Source organism: Camellia sinensis, chromosome 9, assembly GCF_055761805.1.
Source record: "Camellia sinensis isolate YWXY chromosome 9, ASM5576180v1, whole genome shotgun sequence".
Lineage (NCBI taxonomy): Eukaryota > Viridiplantae > Streptophyta > Magnoliopsida > Ericales > Theaceae > Camellia > Camellia sinensis.
Genome location: NC_138969.1, coordinates 193,298,215 through 193,315,877, shown reverse-complemented (window position 1 = coordinate 193,315,877; position 17,663 = coordinate 193,298,215). Strand labels below are relative to the sequence as shown.

Sequence of the window (17,663 nt, the reverse complement as noted above, 5' to 3'; positions counted from 1 at the left end):
CACAGCTGGAATCAACTCACTCAGACTAGATATGAGGAAAGGGACCGACCAGTTTAGGTGGTCAGCCAGCCAGTTCAAAAGGGTCAACTCAACAAAAAGTGGTTAGTAGCCCCATTTGGTGGTCTCCCAACTGAATGCAAGCTAGTGGTGTGGTGGGAGACTAGCAATTGTGGCCCAAAAATAAGGGAGACTAGTTACCTAACAAGAAAATCGACTGGCGGGGGAAAAGTGGTCTCCAAGGAGAAAAGGTGGTCTCCCACCCTTGTACCACCTTCCAAACAATGAAAACAAGATCCATGCCAAAAATGAACTAAGACGGATGCAAACTGAGGGTTCGGGGGTCAAAACGCGCAGTCGGGTGCCCCGAAAATAGGCCGTTAAGCATTGAAAGTGGCGTACGACCACAAAGGTGGTCTCCCGGGCCACAGTGTTCCTCTAGAGAGAGGAAACAATGTGTACGCCAAAAACCGGAGCAAACGGAGAAAGTTAAGCGGTCCCGAACCGAGGTGCACGGCTGACGGCTCCGAAAATCAGAAACTGGTCTCCAAACGGGAACAGTGGTCTACGACCACGAAAAGTAGCCTACGGCTACTGAGAGATGGTCTACAAGACCTCTCCCTCCCTTCGGAAAGAGAAAACAAGACCTGGTTCACAAACCGAGGCAAGGCACAAAAGGGTCCCGAAGTCCGGGGGTAAGACTCTCATCCGAAACTCCGAAACCTTGAAATGAGCACAAAATGCGCAATCACCGAGTGCTCAATTGATGACGTCTGAGTCTTAAGGTCGGTCAAAAATGGGGTGTCTACAGTACCATGTCAGTATATGTATATGAGAAATAAGGTTGTTAAATGCAAGAAATACCAACTTGAATGCTTGGTTGAAGCTCAAGAACAATTCTGGAAAACTCAGAATTCATGATGTCCGCTCGAGTGTGAAATGCGGGCTCCCATAAGTTTTGCAGACATGGATGTCCGCTCGAGCGGGAAGCCATGTAGTGAGACTTTCCGATCGACTGTCCGAATTCATGCTTGAGCGTAGAAATGAGGCAACCAGTACTTTTGCAGACCTAATGGGTCCGCTCGAGCGGGAAAGTCCACGCTCGAGCGGGGAACCCTGTTTCTGAAATTTTGTAAATGTGTTCTATGTTCCATTTTCCATTCTCTTTCACTTCTAAGTACTCTTAGGCGTGCATTAAGCATTGTAAATGAGTTAAAAGGATAAGAATGAAGCCTAAAGAGGAATATGTGAATTAAGAATGGATTGAATTATTTGTGACCCACTGTGTTCATGGAATATGTAGGGTCGAGCTCTAGGGAAAATCATCCAGCCGATCACTGTGAGTAATATCTTAATAAAGATGTCTAAAGTATGTTATTTATCCAATTGCTCACTTCTAAGTAAGTCTTATAAGTTCGTTAATTTGAATTGTGGACAAATGTTTGCTATGCTGAATAAATGATTAGGCCAAAGGCCAGTCTGACATGAATGAAAGGTTGGGACAAAGGCCAGTCTGACATGAAGGAAAGGTTGGGCCAAAGGCCAGTTTGACATGAATGAATGGTTAGGCTAAAGGCCAGTTTGACATGAATGGATTGGGCCCGAGGCCGTCTGATGTGTTTAGGACCGCAGTTAGTTGACCTATATATATATATACTAAATAAAAATATGAATTGGGCCCAAGGCCGTTTGGTGCATGTCGTTCTAAATATTGTTTGTGTACCTTCTTTATTTGATATTATTCACTGAGCTTTCACTCACGCTCATTCATGTGTCTGTAGGTGAACCAAGGGAGGTCCAAACCCAACCTCAGTGAAGTTTGTGAGAAACAGTCAAGGTTTTGAAGAGTCAGCCCATGTGTCTCATGCACGAGACTTGTTTTCGCCCTTTTGCTATTTCGTTATCTTTTGTCACGTTGGCGAGAACTTTGGATCACGGTTGTATATAGTTTTGACTGGCTGACTTAGACTTGAATAATCCTGTTTGTATAGAACTTTATGTTATTACATATTTTGATGTGAGTTATTAACACGTATATGTGTCGATTGTTATGACGTGCCATGTAAGCACAGCTCTATGGACAAAAGTTTTAAATTTTGCTTCTGTTTGGCCCCTTTACTCTAATGAGTTATGTTTGGTTTGGTTTGAGGCCGTAGGTAATCCCTTGATTACTAGCCAGTTATGTCCTTAACCCATAGGGGCGGGTTCAGGTCATGACATTATGAGTCAAGTCCAAAACTTGATCATTCAATGTCGGGGATTTGGCACCCTTAGCAACCTTCTCCTCTTCTTCAACGTCATCAGACTCAACCTCCTCTTCATCGGCCTCGCCGCCTAATCTTTTGGGAGGCGAAGGGAAAGGTACTTCGAGTTTGCTGATATCTCAGAGGTCGGAGTCCATAAGGACGGATAATTTGTTGAGAGCTGCTGTCCAGCCAAAATAGAAGCCTCGGTTACAGGCTTGGTTGACTTGTTCTTTGTACGCGTCACGGATGACAGCCTGCGTCTCTAAGAATGCTTTCTTGTCAGTCGCCTTGATCTCAACTTCCTTCATAACTAGTGCTTCTTGGAGCTCTGCCTTAACCTCAGCAGTTTTGGCCTCGGCGTCCTTGATCTTGGATTTTAGTACTTTAGCTATAGCCTCGGCCGCCTCAATTTTTTCCTCGGCCTAGTCTTGTGCTCATTTGGCTACCTTGGCCAGATCCAACAGAACTTTGATCTTGGCCTCGGCGTTCTTTAGGGAGGAGAGGAAACAAGCAGCTTCCTTGGTTTTGTGCACCAACTCTTCTTTGAAAGCCTCGGCTTTCGTGATAAAAGAATAGGCATGCTGGATAGCCTAGAAAGAAAGAAACAAACAAGTTAGTATGAAGAACTTAAAATAAAAGCCACAAAGTACCAAGTATTGGGAACTTACCAAGACGGAATGCTGCATCATCAGAGAAAAATTTTCATATTCATTGATCTCGACCATGCAATTGAGATCAGTTGGAAGGAGCACGACTGTGGAGATAGCAGCGCCGACCTCGATACTGTCAATGGTGCTGTCACCAACCTTCATTGGCTTAGCACCAATCATGATTGTCGGGGCCCAAGGCTCATCAGCTTTGAAAGCACTTGGGCTTGCAGTGGTTTTTGACCTCGATTTCTTTGACCGAGCGGTATTGGATGGTTTATCCTCGGCAGGCCTCTTTTCGACATTAGAGGAACTTTTCCCAACCTCGGTCAATCTCGAGATCAGCATGGTGTCTTCAGTGTCAATTTGAGTTACAATAGTTTTTGCCTTGGCACGCTTCACCCTTTTTGCCTTAGGCTTGGGCTGGGACTCTAATGGAGAAGAGGTGACAGTAATCACTCTTGGCAAGTCGGCCAAGAGGTCTTCCACAACAGTTTTTTGGTCCATATCGTTGGCGGTTGTAGCAAGGGTAAGTTCGGTGCCAAAGTGAATTGTTGGAAGTGCAATGGGTGGGTTTGCTGGATCATAAGCTGACACTTCAGAGGCTTGACATTTGCGGCTACGAGTTTTGCTTGCTGGCATCTTTGCTGGGGCACGACGTCGACGCCAATGCTGGGATATTAGGATAAGTTGGGGGGCAGAGGTTGACGACAACTCAACTAGATCAGAAGAGGAAACTTGATCAACTCTTGGTGAAGAAGTGACTAAAAGGGTTGAGGCAGACAATGGGGTTTGACTCCTTCAAGGGACAATGGGCAAAGTCGACTTGTATGTGGGAATGTAATTCAACAGCAAAGGGGCCTTGCGTCTCTACACAGGGAGATCCAAGAGCTTCCTTAGATTTCGGCTGGAGACGTATGATTGCCAAAATCCCTTCTGGCTGGAGAAAAACTGCAAAAAACAAAGAGTAAACATTAGTAGAGATAAATGAGTTGGCAAGCCTTAACCAAAATGGAATTACAGTAGGATAACTAAGTCTTACTATCACCCTCTTTAAAAACTGCTTGGCACAGAGGATAAAGATGAAGATCGTCATTAGGAGTAAACTCCCAGTTGCCCGAGACGATGAAGTAAGCATCTCCAACACCCTTGTTGGAGTCTAGGATGTCGGCTATTATTTTGAATGTGGTGGATCTGGGCTTAAGGTAGTATATATAGCCTTTTTTAGACTTAAAGCCATAAATGGTATAGTAGCATTGGATATCGGCTAATGTGATCCTAGCCTTTTCTCGGTGTGCTAGTTCAATTATGCCATTGATAACCCTATATGAGTTTATGGCAATCTTTATGGGGTTGAGTTTGTAATAGTGAAAGATTTCTCGGAAGAAAGTATTAAGGGGAAATCGAAGTCCGTATTTAATGAATGCAACAACAGGGAAGGGCATGGAGTCTCCATCAGGCATGATAGAGTCCTCCTCCTCAGCTAACCTCAAATGGACGTCAGCTGGAATACAGAACTCCCGCCTAAAATGTTCTAGCTTTTCTAGGGTGTCTACCCTCCACCTAAACAAACCCATTATCTCGGTAAGAAGGGATTGGGCAACAAAATGATTGATATAGGTTTAAAGACCTTGGCTAAAAATCTAAACAGGCACTGGTGTCAGGGTTTTTGAAGATCTAAGGGGAATTCGTTTCGATTTTCCTAAAGAACAAGGTTCTAAAGCAAATCTCAAACCTAGAAACTACAAAAGTAGGAATTGAAGGCAAAATCTGAAAATACAACAGGACAAACAGAAAAAAGAGCATGATTCAGAAATCAAGAACGCAATCGAGATTCAAGAATTAAGAAAATCATAAATTCCCAAAACAATGAGTGAGTGTGTGCAAGGCAGTGTGCAAGAACCAGAAGCAATACGCACTCTCTTGAATTCAGGAATAAATTATGAAACATCAGACAGATTCAAGAAACAAGAAATGGTGACCAAAGCACGAAGATGGAAACAGAGTGCAATTACAAATACAGAGACAAATTCCACAAAATAGGTGTGAAGAGAAACATATAGCAATATTCTGATGGAAGTTACATGGAAGAGCAAGGCCAAGAATAGTAAAAAACAGTGGGGAATTGAAGCTAAAATAAAAATCAGAGGATTTATTGATTAAAGCTAGAGTAAGATACGCCAGAGTCAGACGAGTTGAACGATCAGAGTCGAATGATGAATGGTGCGTTGGTAGTGACGAAAAAAGCAGTTGTAGAGCTTGAGAGCTTGAAAAATGGCAGTTTGTGAGGGAAATGTTAGAGAGAGAGAGAGAGAGTCTGAGAGACAAAACAAATTGAATTCGTAAAAATGAAAAGACGGATGGAGAATCAAGAGTTTTGTGGAAAAAATTGAAAATACGGCAAAACATAATAAGACGCCTTGGGCGACGTGCTTGTCAGGCAACATGTGCAAAAGCGGCTCGACCTGATAGCGTGTGTCAGGTACGAACTAATGAGGAACGGATGCGTAGAGGAAACGGTTGAGTAAACTGTGCGTGACAGCTCAGACGCAATCAAAACTCTTGGAGTTCTTGATTAATAAAGCAAAAAATTGGCTAGAGGAGCGATCTCAGTTAAGGTATTAAAAGAACTTGACTCTTAGTTCTTGATCATTGGTAAAGATGGATAGTTGAGTCCTGAGTACTTGAAATTGATGAGTCATGATCTCAGTCAAAGGAAAGAATGAATTTTAGCCGACGTTCTAAAGGAAAAAATGATATAGGTTCCATCACCTCAGATTGCCGAGGTAATAGAACCTAGAGGGTAGTTATGGGGACATATATTGTGAATGACAGTACGTGGCCAAGGTGACGCCGAAGTGTCAACCGAGGTTCTACTTGGCCTGGTCCTGATGCCAAGGTGATCTCGGCTAGGCCGAGGTTACCTGCAAAGATGTCAGAATCCGAGATGAGTGGATAAGGGGTAAGAGTCCTACAACAGGGGAGGATCTCAGTCTGGATAAAGATAAGGCTCAAGAAGAGTTTATTTCAATCTATATAAAGGTCCAAGATGAGCATTGAGCTGAAGTCCACTGAAGTGAGACTTCTACAGGGATCAGGTTAGTGCTGGCTATAAAAGCAGGGCACCTCCGTAGGTCTCAAGTATCTGTGATACACTGTTATTTCTTGTGAGTTAAGCACAATTTGCTATCTTTGAGAGATATACGATTACTGACTTGATCGTCGAAGTGCCCCAAGTGGATGAACCACCGGTGGATTCTTATCTTTCTGTGACAAGTTGCTCGGGCTAATCTATTCTGCCAGTGCTCTTCAGTTGAGTTTCCCGTTTGGTTGTGTGGTCAAAAATCAGCACCCACAATTTGGCGCCGTCTGTGGAAACGTAAGAAGAATAGATAGCCAACGATGGGTAGAAAAAAAAGATTGGGGACGACGTCCCATGTAGGAGTGGTAAGCATGTCGATCCAAACATGGAAGAAGAAAGCTGTAATGAAGGAACACGGGATCAGATTCCTGGGGATAAGGACGTCGGCCAAGAAGGAGACGCACTGAAGAAATCCTCTCTTATTCAAATAGCACATGGCATGTGGCACATAACACATGGCAATTACTGAACAGATAAACACATAATTAAGACAAATTACATAATTAGTAGTTAATTATAGAGGTGGTTGTTACAATTAGCCCGGTCAATCTTTGAAGTATAGTAATTCTAGTTCGGTCGGGTTCGCTTAAGGGCGTACAAACAGCTTTTAGCTCGGTTACTATGCGATTGAGGATCAAAATAACAGTCCGTGACTGGTTTTTATTCCCAGTCAATGGGTACTCTTCCTAGAATATGGAATTTCAAGGATTTTACAGAGGTGCTAAGGCCATATCCAGTTTGTATTATGCTCGTTACCATATATTTCGTCTTGGTGAATTTTGTAATTTTAGTTTTTTAATTTACCAATTATCTAATATCTATTATGTAAAATCAATTACTTTATCTATTTTGTAGAATTCAATCAATCAAAATTGAAGAATAAAAAAAAGAAAAGAAAAAAAACTAGAATATCAATGACCCAATCTTCAACCCACTGCTTAAATAAGACTTCGATGACTTCGATCATGTTAGGATGCTAGGAATGACCTTTAAAACAATCTTATTAAATATTAGTTAATTATATTTACTAATTTTTTTAGAGGTTGGACAAATTGAATATTTTGCAAACTGTAAAGCTATTTTTTTTTTTAATTTGATCACCACTATAGATCATTTTTAATTTTTGGTTTTTTATATTTTAATTGGTTTATATTAAGAAAATTTATAACTAATATACTAAACAAATAAATTGAATTGAATATATATATAACAACTTAACTCTAGACCATAGGTCTAAGATTTGTATTGTGTATTTGATTGAAAATGTGTTAAACCATTTTAATGGCAAATACTTAAACCTTGATATTTATACAGTGAGTAGCTTGAGTCAGAATGACTACTTAGCCCATAGTTGGCATAGTTCAAATAAAAGATAATATATGTACTATATGTGAATTTATAATTTTTTTTCTCATTTGTTGATAGTTTATGCATAATCCACATTTCAAATAAGAATTTTTAAAATTTTTAAGAGTTAATCACAAACTTTCAAAAAAAAAAAAAAAAAGTACATGATACATTATAAATATTTATGACATAACCTTATTAATAAACTATTTTAATTAAAAAAATTCTATACTTAATCAAATAGTTTTTCTAACATTTGAAATTTTAATATTTATGAATAAATTTAATATTTTCAAATACTCCTAGCATTTTTCACATTTAATATTTATGAATAAATTTATGTAATTTAAAAAATTTATATTTTATTAAAACTTTTTACATTAGAAAATCAATAATTAAGTTTTATCAAATATGCTCTAAATTTAATCATCAACCTATTTTATAAGTTAATTTTTTTCATTCAAAATTTTGGCAAACATTTTTATTTAAGAAAACTATCCACATGTTAGTGCACCATATTCAAAGTCATTATTAAGCTTATGTTACTTAGGCCCTAACCTAAATGCACCTTGTATTTCTTAAACTTTGTTTAATATTTGGCACGACCCATATAATGGTTATAAATTGTAAGTAAAATTGTAAATTATTAACTTAAAATAAGTTGTAAATTTATTTGCTGCAATGTAACTTTTGATAATCTATTTAACATTTTTATTATGTAAATATTCATAATGCCTCAAAACTTATTACTATATGAGACTCTTGTGTTCATATGTATTCAAGGGTTTCAAATAAGTTTTTATTTAATTTTTTTTTAAAGTTACAAATTGTAGTTTATAAAACCTCTATTTTTTTCAGCCAAATAAGCTATAAAAATATCAAATAAATTATAATTTAAAATTACAATCAAATAAACTTAATCACACAATAAAATAAAAAGAGATTTATTAGAAAATCCTTTTTTCCAGTGTATGTATCCTAATTAGTCTATAAGATATTCTTATATTCCAATAAGTCCTATTATTTGAACATTTGGTCTATGAAATTCTAATTCTCATATTTAAAATATTTTATAGACATTTCTACCCTTACAAATATTTTTTGAACGGTTAGCAATTTGGTGATGTGAACATTCATATTTTATAAAGTGAATATTCACATTGACATGTGAATGTTCACACATTGACAATGTGAACATTCACATTGACATATTAACATTCACTACAAAAAAATTGACTTTTTGCGACGGCGAAATGCCGTCACAAATACTCCAAATGCCATCTCAAAAGCTTTTTTGCGACGGCAGATGACTTTTAGCGACGGCAAGTAGGGGGTCGCAACAAAGGGCGTTGCTAAAAGGTTTAGCGACGACACAATGTCGTCGCCTTTTTTTTGCGACGGCAAAGTTGCCTTTTTGCGACGGAATTCTGCCGTCGCCATTAATATGTAAAAATCTGGAATTTTTTGAGACGACACTGTGTTGCCGTGGCTAAAAGTGTTATTTGCGGTGGCAAAAATACCGTCACGAAAGTGTTTTATTGCGACGGGTAACCTGCCGTCGCCAAAAGTTTATTTGAGACAGCACGACAACGCCGTCTCTAAAAGGTTATTTGCGACGACAAATAATGCCGTCGCAAAAAGTTTTTTTCAACTTTTGCAAATATCTTTTGAGATGGTGTGGTGCCGTCTCAAAAAAAAAAAAAAAAGAACTGCAATAAAATTATTAAAAATATGAAAATTACCTGTATTAAATGAAAAATAACTGAAAAATAAACCGATAATTACATAATAATATAAAAATTTCAATATAAAAATAACAATTCTTCCATAATAAAAATATTCTTCCATTCATAACAATACATCAGCAAAATTATCCCACTACATAATGTTGCATAATATATATACAATGTTTAAATACATAATGTTGTTCACAATTCAAAATAACGTAAATCAAAAACAAAAGTTTTCGTCATGATTCTTCCATGGGTAACAAAAACAAAAGTTAATTGCAATCTTCACACTCCTGCATTCCACAAGAAGCAAACTGCTAGTGGAGATATAGTGATCTAGGTTTTCCCTCCATTGTTTATTGTACTCCAAACTCGGTTACGTGGATGATTGTTGTTATCTGTATCGCATTTCCGTCCTTTAATTCCTTGTATTTGAGTTTTGGGATGTGTTGGGCAGGTTTGAAACAGGTTGATTGTGATTTGAAACAAATAGCTACTGCCCAGATTTTGGTCTCCCCTCTCGAGCGAGACTTTTCACGCTCGAGCGGGCCCTTTTACATTTGCTCCTCCGCTCGAGCAGCCAGTCTGACGCTTGAGCAGGATTCTTCAGCCTTTAGTATTTTTCGCTTGTCTGTAGAAGCTGGAAGAGTGCTTTCGACGCTTGAGCGTCGAGCTGGAGTCTATGTCTGACGCTCGAGCGGGGCGTCCCACGCTCAAGCGGACTGTGTGTATTTCTGTCCGAGAAGATGCCATTTTGAATCACTTTTTTGGCTTCCTCTCTCTCTAAAGCATTCCAAAACCCTAGGTTGAGAGCTTCTCACTCTAGAATACTCTCTCTCTACATTTTGATCTTGATTTAGTGAAACCCAACCCTTATGTCTTCATTAAAGTTTTGGAGCTTCTCAAGACCTCCATTTCCATCCGAATAGAAGTTGATTTCGCCACCTTTGGAGTTCACCACTTGCTTGGTTCATCTTCTTCTTTGAGCTCCAAAATTTGAGGTAGGGATATTCTACTCTTCTCTATGAGTTTTAACATAAGTATTGGTCATTTTGTATAAATGGTGGTATTTGGGGTTTTTGGGTGAAGTTAAGGTTTGAAATTGAAATTATAAAAGAGGGGTTTTCTATTTTTGGGGTTCCAAGTGTATGTGTGGTCCCTAAAATGAGGTTATTGTGTATGATTGATGAAATTTGGCCTTGGGAGCAATATTTGAGAAAAAAAAAAGGGAAAATGTCCTAGTTGGGATTTATTGAACCAATTATAAAAATGACGAAATTATTATGGAAATATGAAATTCAATTGAGAAGCATGAAATTGGAGGAAATTGTGATGAAATTGCGTAGTTTGGTTGATAAACCGCTCACCTATGGAAAATGTAATAATTTATCTGTTTGATAGATTTATTTATCTGTCTAGATATAACTGTTTTGGGCTATCGGTGGAGGATAGTCATGATTGTTGTAAAACTGCATGATGATTAGGTAAATTGAAACTAATCAATTGGGTTATGTCATTGAATATGACGGTTGGATTAACACATTGAATATGTGGTGTGATTGATCATTGTATATGATCACGCGTTTAGATATATTGCATATGTATCTTTGTTTGGGAGAAGAAAGGGGATGTACTCCATTGGGTGGGAGGAGATAGGGGATGTACTCCACTATTTGGGAGGAGATAGGGGATGGACCCCATTGATAATTAAGTTGGTTGGAGTGTCCAGGGTGAAAGTCCCGAAACCTTTTATACATCTGAATGATGTTGATGATTGAAATGTTGATAATATGAGTTGTAGTCTCATTTCGAATTGTTAATGATTGAAATGTTGATAATATGAGTTGTAGTGTCATTTTGAAATATTCGAGTGAATAATGACCCATGCTTATGAATTAACTTGGGTGGATGAATAGAGATGGATTTGAAATATGGATGTACTTGTTGATAGTTTTGGTAAAGGGTGTAATTTGGCTTATAATGCTAATGTTTTAGTTATTTCTCATATTTGGTTTAGCATATTTCTACTGGGCTTTGGCTCACCCTTCTAGGGACACCATTTTCAAGTACAGGTGGCATGCTGCATCCAAGGATATAGCTTGGGAGGTTTAGAAGGATAGAAGTGTATTTTTGTATTGTTATTTTTGGTGTTACATGAAAATCAAGCCAATGGCTTAATATGTAAAGAGTTGGAACTCTTTTATTTTGTAACTAAGTGTTGACTTGGAAAGTTGTAGGCCCGTAGGGCATTTACTTTTGTTGTCAACATATAATACTTTTCTACTGAATACTCTGATGAATGCAATATGTAATCTTTTTATTATGCTTTATGGATTATTTGAATGGTTGGACTATGTCTTATTTTGAGGGTGTTACAGGGGAAATATCTGAAAACAAAAAATAAAAATAATTAATTACAAAAAAACATAAAAAAATTAACTACTATATAATTACAAAGATAATTAAGTAAATAATTTTGGCTAGATAGAAATCCGACTCTAACTCCCAAACTGAGAACCCGATTTGAGCCCCGTTTTCTCCCACAAGTCTCTCGTGCCTAGGCGGTCGTATGTGCCACGTTTCATGCCCATCCGACCTCGTTTGGTGATTTGGGGCGTCAACACCTTGAATTCAAGTTTTTTAAGGAACTAGTTTGCCTTGAGTGAAATCTGACTCTAACTCCCAAACCAGGAACCCGATTGGAGTCCTGTCTTCTCCCACAAGTCTCTCATGCCTAGGCGGTCGTGTGTGCCAAGTTTTGTATGAAATCGACGTCGTTTGGCGATTTTAGGGTGTCAACACCTCGAATTCAAATTTCTTAAGGAACTAGTTTACCTAAACTGAAATCTGGGTCTAACTCCCAAACCAAGAACCCGATTCGAGCCCCGTCTTTTCCAACAAGTCTCTCGTGCCTAGGCGGTCGTGTGTACCAAGTTTCATGCCAATCCGACCCCGTTTGGTGATTTTGGGGCATCAACACCTCGAATTCAAGTTTCTTAAGGAACTAGTTTGCCTAGAGTGAAATCCGGCTCTAACTCCCAAATCGGGAACCCGATTGGAGTCCCGTCTTCTCCCACAAGTCTTTCGTGCCTAGGCGGTCGTGTGTGCCAAGTTTCGTGCCAAATCGACGTCATTTGGCCATTTTGGGACGTCAACACCTTGCATTCAAATTTCTTAAGGAACTAGTTTACCTACACCGAAATCCGAGTCTAACTCCCAAACCAGGAACCCGATTCGAGCCCCGTATTCTCCCACAAATCTCCCATGCCTAGGTGGTCGTGTGTGCCAAGTTTCGTGCCAATCCGACCCCGTTTGGTGATTTTGGGGCATCAACACCTCGAATTCAAGTTTCTTAAGGAACTAGTTTGTCTAGAGTGAAATCCGGCTCTAACTCCCAAACCGGGAACCCGATTTGAGTCCCGTCTTCTCCCATATGTCTCTCATGCCTAGGCGGTCGTGTGTGCCAAGTTTCGTACCAAACCGATGCCGTTTGGCGATTTTGGAGTGTCAACACCTCGAATTCAAATTTCTTAAGGAACTAGTTTACCTAGACCGAAATCCGGCTCTAACTCCCAAACCGGGAACCCGATTCGAGCCCCGTCTTCTCCCAAAAGTCTCTCATGCCTAGGTGGTCGTGTGTGCCAAGTTTCGTGCTATTCCGACGCCGTTTGGGAATTTTGGGGTATCAACACCTCGAATTCAAGTTTCTTAAGCAACTAGTTTGCCTAGACCGAAATTCGGCTCTAACTCCCAAACCAGAAACCCGATTCGAGTCCCGTCTTCTCCCATAAGTCTCTCGTGCCTAGCCTCTATCCTTTTGGGCTGTGTACAATTAATTTAAAAACTATCTCATAACAACTTAAAATTTAAAATTAACTAACTAAGAACAAAATAGGACTAATAATGCTAAACTACCAAATATATAAAGCCAAATAATAACATAACAACTAACACTACAAAAATAACAACCCATCAAAGATAGCAAGTTCAATTAAAACAGTGAAGACAACCTATCAAAGATAACAACCCATCAAAGATAGCAAGTACAATTGACACAAACAATCAAATGAAATGTGGAAAACAACAAAGCTTACATAACCATTAAATTGTTGAGCAACTGCCTGAACCTCATCAACTGTAGACATTATCACGAAGACATTTCCTCCCTCATCAACAATCAATATATATATATATATATATGTATTTTTTTTTAATTGATTGAAGTAGTAAGGTGTAAATTAAGGAATTGATCTAGTAAATTAGACGCTCAACTTTTATTACACATGGCAGAGCCATATTAGTGATGGCTGATAAATGTTAAAAACCAAGATGTACCTTGGAAGGAAGGGTTGGTCCACCTACAAGGGTGATGGCTGATAAATGTTAAAAAGCAACCCAACCATATTAGTGACAATGTGACGTGTTCCCTCCATGATTTCCATTCAAAGTTCCCCAAGTTCCAATTTTCAAAGACCTAGAATGCTTCCACATACCAAAAAAATAAAAACCACTTGGGAGAATGTCCATACATTTAATCAAATATGAAAAATGATGCAGGAACAAACTTTGTTTAAAATATAAGTCACAATGATAGGTTTTTTTGACAAAAAATTGCAAATCAGTGTTTTCTTCCAAAATAATTACTTATTCATGAAAAACTTTATGACTTTAATTATTAAAATTTATCACTAATCTGAGTTTTTTTGTTTTTTTTTTTAAATTTTTTTTACGAATATAAATTGAACTGTTATAGGGAAAACATCATTTCAGTTGAATTTAGGAAAAATCATTTCACATTAATGAAAAACTTTGTTTGAGATTGATATTTTTTTAACTTTACAACTAAAATGTTATTTCCCCTATTGTTATATCATAAGCCTTGGCTTGCTTATGAGTTTTTTTTACCTTTTTCTCACAAGCCATGGCTTTCTACCTGTTCTCTAAATGTTAGCAGTTTTTTTGGGAATGCATAAATGTATTAATCTTTCAAAAAAAATTCAAAATAAAAAAAAATTAAAAATAAAGATAGGTGAGAGTTCATTGGTGGATCTTTCACCACACAATAGCAATAAGTGCATACATTAAGGGTAAGAGAAATTACCTTTATGTAGTAATTTATGCATCATTATCTGCTACTCTCTCTCTCTCTCTCTCTCTCTCTCTCAAGAATATCTTCTACCCATGACCAGCACTGCAAATATATAATTATATTTTTTTTACCGAAATTACTGATATGAAAGAAAATATTTGTAGTAACTTACCAAAGAGTTACTAGTTCCATCAAAGCTTCTATGCTGATCAGGAGAATAATCACATGCAAGCTCAGTAGTCATCCACACCAGCACACATGAGTCTTTGGTACTCCACAAAATGAATAATATCGAAATAAACAAAAATAAAATAAAATAAAACAGACATAAAGACATGGCATCAAACACTTACAGAATCTATAGATAGATTTCTGTAACTTAAGAATCACCTTCTTGAAATGCAAAATGAAAACTAGACATTTAGAGACTTGACTTTGACTTCTAGAATAAGAATTCTTAAATAGAAAACTGGAAAAAGAATTACATTGGTATTTACAAGCTATAGAGGCTCCTGCAGTTTTGTTCCCAATCCAATTGTCAATAAACCCAAGTGTAATCACCACATCAATTGTCCTAAACATTAGAGTTAGAAAACAAACCAAGAGTAACATAACCAATAGGTGACTTGATCAGCATATAGCATTTGTAATTCTTTATCATTTCAAAATAAACATTTTTGGGTCAGACATTTTAACAAACAGTTCAAAGACTATTTGGTGACTTGAAATTGTAAAGCTAGATCAAAGAGTAACATAACCAATAGGTGTACCATGTAGTGGTTGCCTTCAACAAAGTTACAGAATGAGACCCAATAAACTCCCAATAGTTATGCACTTCTCATGGAAGAATGACCCTGTTGACTGAAAACCAATCATAGTGTAATCAAAACCAGAGATTCATCTTAAGCAACCACTTTTATATTACTAGTTAATTTGCACGTTCATATTACAATTTATTTTGCAATTTTCCTATCCATTGACAATTTTCCTACTTTTATTAATATATAATTTTAATTTAGGACCAAATCAAACACATGCCCCTTTATCATTCGATTATGATAATGCTAAGTCAAATTTCTAAATTTGGCATATCTATTTCAAGGAAAATACATCGCCCATGAGTATTTTTTTTTAAATATTTTGGCATATCTTTTTTGAAATATTCACCACTTTTTATGGGTATACCTACCAATGTCAAGCAATTCGACCCATAAATCTGATCTGAAAATTTTTTCCAACTTTGAACCAAATATCTCTCATAAGTCTCATAAAGACGCATGATTGAAGAATCCACCAATTGCTCATAATATATATATATATATATATAGAAAAGAAAAATTGAATAAAACAAAAAACCATCAAATTCATGTAACAGAAAATCAAACCCACAACAACAATGAAGAAAGAATAATCAAGACCCACCAATTGTTCGATCAAATGTATGAATCAAAAAATGCCGAGATTTGATCAGAAACTGTTACCTTAGTACCAGGGGCTGCTTGGCAGATCTCCTCCTCGGGGATAATAACAGGCCACTGCTCACCGGCGTCGCAGAACATTTGCTTGGTCTCGAGAAGCCGACCCTTGTCGAGAATCATGGTCCTGCTGGTCGCTTGTCCAAACCAAAATTCGCTGCTCGCTGCTCGCCTCCGTGAAAGAGAGAGAGAGAGAGTGTGTTGTTTCAAAACTTAGGGCTCTACAAACCTGAAAGGAAATGAAAAAAAGGAAGGGAAAGACAGGAAAAAAAATGGGGGGGGAAATTAAGTTTGGGATAAAATTGAGATAAAATTGCGGGAAAACGAAAAGAGTTTTTTTTTTCGTTAAATTTTTTTTTTTGGTAGTTAATGAATTTATTTTTTTTTTTCATTTTTTTTAGTTAATGAATTGTTTTTATTTTGCATTTTTTTTAGTTAATGAATTTTTTTTTTTTTTGGATTTTTCATTTTTCATTAAAAATTTCTTTGTTTCATTTTTATTTTAATGAAAAAATTTATTATTTTTTTTTCTTTAGTAGAAGTAAGGGTAATATTTTAATGAGAAAATATTTTCTATTAAAATAAAGTTTTTTTTTTTTTTTTTTTTGCGGCCCATTTTTTTTGGTTACTATAAATCAGGAACTAATTTTTTGTGGTAGAGGAGAGGGAGCGACAGTAGTGGTAAAGGTGATGGTGGTGGTGATGGCGGTGGTGATGGCGAAGGAGATTAGTAGTGAAGTTGTGGTACTAGTAGAGGTGATGGAGTGGCGGTGGTAGAGGAGAGGTAATGATAGTAGTAGTGGCAGTAGTAGTGGTGGTGGTGGATAAGAGGTGATAGTGGTGGTGGTGGTGGTGGTGATGGCGAAGGAGATTAGTGGTGAAGTTGTGGTAGTGATAGAGGAGATAGAGTAGTGGTAATGGAGGAGAGGCAATGGTAGTAGTAGTGGTGGTAGTGGAATGATGGCGAAAGTGGTAGTAATGATAGTTGTAAAGGTGCAGTGGCAACAGTGGTAGTAGTTGTGGTAGTGGAATGGCATTTGCAGTAGTGGTGAAGATGGTAAAGGAGATAGGTGGTATGAGCGAGATGAGTGAGAGACAGATAGAGAAGAGAGATAGAAAGATAGAGAGACAGAGTGATAAGCGAGACAAAGACAAAGTGGTCGCTAAAAGTGCATTTTCTTGTAGTGTCTTAATAAATCGAGAGGGAGCTTGATAAATAGAGAATATGAGATGGGGAGAGTAAGCAAGGCGAACACAATGAAGGAGAGAGAAATAGATAGACAAATAAATAGGCAGACAGAAAGAGAAAGAGAGAGACAAGAGTTATGAGTGAAAGACAGAGACAGAGAGAGAAAGAGACAAAGAGAGACAGAAAAGAGAAAGAAACAAGAGATGAGCGAGAGATAGGCAAAAAGAGAGAAAAAGATAGCAAAAAAAGATGAACGATAGAAAGACATAGAGAGAGAGAAGAGAGATAAGCGAGAAGAGAGATGAGAGAGAGAGTCAGAGAGATAGAGATAAAAAGATAAGAGAGATAGAGAGATGAGCGAGAGAGAGAAATAGAGAGAAGATAGATAAGCGAGAAAGACAGAGAGAAAAACAGATGAGAGAGATAGAGAGAAGAGAGATGAGAAAAGAGAAAGAGAGAGACAGGTAGATAGATAGACAGATAGAGAAGAGAAAAGAGTGATAAGTGAGAGAGAGAAAGAGAAAAAGAAGAGAGAGAGGAAGATGAAAAAATAGGTGAAAAGAGATAGACAAAGAGAGAGAGAGAGAGAGAGAGACAGGGAGAGATGAGCGAGAGATCGAGAGAGATAAAGAGAAGAAAGACAGAGAGAGAAGAGAAATAAGAGTGATAGAGATAAGAGAGATGGGTGAGAGACACAGAGAGAAAGAGAGAGAGAGAGAGACAGATAGAGAAGAGTGATGAGAGAGAGAGAGAAAGGGAAGAGAGACAGAGAGAAAGAGAGAGACAGACAGACAAAGAAGA

The 17,663-nt window shown here is 37.7% G+C and overlaps 1 long non-coding RNA gene across 4 annotated transcripts in view; it reads right to left on the bottom strand.

The window, feature by feature from the left end:
- Nucleotides 1-16,010, bottom strand: part of LOC114271013 (uncharacterized) — a 62,775-nt gene extending 46,765 nt beyond the window's left edge. The window contains exons 1-5 of one of the 4 annotated variants that reach the window (XR_014340817.1): nt 15,680-15,943; nt 14,969-15,059; nt 14,371-14,772; nt 14,211-14,300; nt 13,445-13,583 (exon numbers count right to left, since the gene is read on the bottom strand). This is a non-coding gene — a long non-coding RNA (uncharacterized LOC114271013). Of the gene's footprint in view, nt 1-13,444; nt 13,592-14,210; nt 14,301-14,370; nt 14,773-14,836; nt 15,060-15,679 lie in introns of those variants that run through there. The other 3 variants (XR_014340818.1, XR_003632178.2, XR_014340816.1) reach the window with 3 other exon arrangements.
- Between the last annotated feature and the right edge of the window lie 1,653 nt (nt 16,011-17,663).